Below are 3,500 nucleotides of genomic sequence, written 5' to 3'. Positions count from 1 at the left end.
GCAAAGAAAGGGATAGCTGCGGCGTGTCGGTTGGATGACTCCAAACTGAAGAGACTATATGCTATGCATCACTTGGGTGTGGACAGGACCCTGTATCTCGCGAAGATGATTGATGCTGACGTCACTAGGAGAAGCATCCGGAAAGTGGTCGGGAGCTGCGACAAGTGCCAGTCCATTGACCCTGCTCCGTGTGGGCATGAGCAGGGAAACCTTTCGGTGGAGCACAACTGGAAGAGACTAGCTGTGAATGTGAGCACTACCGTCAGGGAATGTATCTCCCCATGGTCGACTGCGGGCGGGGCCGGATAGCCATTTGGAGGTTGAGGACGGGCATTGCTGACAAGATTGCGCAGATTTTGAACGGAATATTTTTAAAGAGGGGTCTCGTGGAAGAACTGCTAATGGACAACGGGGCAGCGTTTCGTTCGGAAGCATTGAGGTATATGCTCGACCGGTGGAAAGTGCGTCGCTTGTTCAGAGCAGCGTATAGGCCGAGCGGTAACGGAATCGTAGAGAGGCACCATTGGACAGTCAAGGTCATAGCGGAAAGAGGGCACATTTCGCCGGTGGGGGCAATTTTCTGGTATAACATGTCTCCCCGATCCGGACAAGCTTAAGAATCTGTGCCACACAGAGCGGTATTTAAATACGAATGGAGGCATCCCAGTAAAGCGCCGGAATGTCACGAGGAAGAGAAGGAACCTGCCTGCGTGAAAATAAGGGAGGAAGTCTGGGTTAAGCTTCCGAAGGCGCGTTGTACGTCTCAATGAATCAGAGGAACGGTGACTGCGGTAAATTCCAGAAACACTGTCTCCGTGGATGGAATGCCGCGACACGTTTTGGACCTTCCCAGGATTGTCGCTTCGTCGGATGACGATTGTGGAGAGAAGGAGAACGAGGTGCTTAACTTGAGAAGATCTCGACGCACAAGGCACCCGCCCAGTTGGATGGTGGACTTCGACATGGAGTAGGGTGGACATGATCTTTAAGATCAGGGTGGCGTGTGAGATGACGTCAGCAGCTGGGGAGCGGACCAGAACTTGGGAGCTGACCGGAAGAGGAAGGGCCCGTAGGTGATGCGCGCACAGGCAGGAGACGATTGGGCCTTTTTTCGATCGGGGTAGCCGAGAGTGCTGAACGTGTGAGCGCTTCGACAAGGTGAGGGACAGCAGCTGCTATTTTTAGCGTTTCGGGTCGGGTCACGTAGAAGGATACGTTACCACCGGAGAGGTCTGCTTCGACGAAGAGAAGGTAGGTGTCTTACTTCTAATCTCCCGCATTCACCACATCATCAACACGTATTATCTCTGACCCGCTGACATATGGCCATCTTGCTCCGACTCTTCTATTGCTTCTGCACTAGTGTTTACTCCCCGCAGCTGGCTGGTCTCGTGCCACTTCCACACAGACCCATCGAATTCATTTGTCTTTCTACCCCTCGTTGCCTATATCATGTCTCATCCTCACCCCTGCTTCATCTCTACAGCGACCATTTTCACTCGATCTTCCGTCACGAAACATCAGTTCTCTGAAATGTTACCTCAGTCATATTTTACCCGCAATCACTGACTTAAAGCTAAGAAGAACATCATTCACATTGCTCTGTCTCTCCTGTTTCGGATGTCTTGTGACGACAATGGACGCAGCCACTTTCTCGAGAGCAATCCAGTGAATAAAAGAAAAAATGTAATAGCTAAACTATAGTTAACTGGAGGTGCTAAATAGTTTTCATCACTATTTAGTTAGTAACTATTTGGTTTCTTACTGACTGTTGACCGATTATAAATCAGTCAGTCAATGCTGCTTTATAATTTCGTTTTGAAGAGTGAGCTTACTACCAGCCTTTCCAAACTCCCCTTGATTGGATGATAAAAACTGATAAAGTTAATACGATTGATAATAATTCTGATTTTTTTTTTTTTTCGGATCAGTTGTTGATGGATCAAGTATTCGCGCTGAAGCAGTTGACGATTTGAGTATCGAGTCTTAGGGGGAAACAAAGGAATAGTGACGAAGAAAGCGCGAGAGGAATAAATGCACACAGTTCAGAGGTTAAAAAAAAAACCCCAAAAAAACCCAGCTGTGGTGAAAGATACCGGGAGCACAAGTTAATGAGTGATATTTGACTAAGAACTATTGCTAAATGAAGCCTATTTATCAGATGGATGGTCACTTTTGGATTCAGTCCAGGTTGTACAACATCTAATTAACAATTAATGAACAGGTTACCGACATGAAGCAACTAATTTAACTAACCAGCGTCGAAGTCGGAATGATTTCTATCTATCTAGTTTTCCAGAGTATTTTCATCAGTTATCTTCAGCATCTCTCTATCTCTATTAATTATACATACTGTGAAACTATTACCAACTAATTAAACTGATGCAAACTATTTGATTTAGTTTGGAGAAGTGTTATTACGTTAAAAAAAAAATACAAACACTCTAATGATGTATATGAGTTCTGGTATGAAATGTATCGATTGCAGCTACAGCCTCACATAAATCATTGAGCCAAAGTCGTTTTAAACAGTTTCCAAATATCAACTGTTCCATCACTAGATATGCTATCGCCACCATAATACAAGCGTTATAGACTATTCACTCCTTATTGCTGCTATGAAGATCAGCACCACCAGCATTACAGTAGCTCCTCTTCCTCATACTACCTTCAAAACCACGACGACAGCGACTATTACCACCACGACAATGACCATCACGCCCCCCTACTACTACCACCACCACTACCACTACTACTACTACTACTACTATAATTGATATTATATCCAGAAAATGAATTATGACAGTCACAAAAAACAATGACGTTTATTAAGTTTATAATTACCACTCACTGCAAAACATTGAAACATAGTGGCTAATTTGATTTAAACTCACCATCCGCTATAAACAGACAAACGAACCAATAGAATTTAGTTGATTGTTAACTCTGCTAGTTACACTGCATCTCTCAGAGGAGAAGACATCGATAAAGAATGATTTGAATTGCAATTTAATATTAATCACATAACCGGGACTGTGCATTATCACACATATAATGCATGCAGGGATAACCACAAGTAAATACTCATACAAAAACACATACAGGCATATAAATATATACATTTTCAGTATGCAAACCAAAAAGATACGGTCGTCTGCCTAATAGGAAAGCTGTTTACTATTACCAATACATTCCAAACAATGACCTTTTGTTAAGTTATGTTTCCCATTTGTCTCGTATACCCACTACGATAGCCTGAGTGCTTCTAAACTTACTGACCGAGCCACCTCTCCCTACAACTACGCTGACACAGTGCCATCATTCATCAGCTCCTTATCGCCCCTACTGCATCACGCCTTTCAAAGTTTACATTTAACTCTTTCCCGTCACCTTCCTTTCAAGAACTGCATTTCCCAGGAGCAACAACCTTGTTGCTAATATTTCAGTTCTACAGTGGTCGATTGACAAACTCAGTCGAACGTCGGATGTAATGCCATGCG

This window comes from Octopus bimaculoides, chromosome 4 (genome assembly GCF_001194135.2).
Source record: "Octopus bimaculoides isolate UCB-OBI-ISO-001 chromosome 4, ASM119413v2, whole genome shotgun sequence".
Classification (NCBI taxonomy): domain Eukaryota; kingdom Metazoa; phylum Mollusca; class Cephalopoda; order Octopoda; family Octopodidae; genus Octopus; species Octopus bimaculoides.
Note: the sequence above shows the minus strand (reverse complement) of the source record.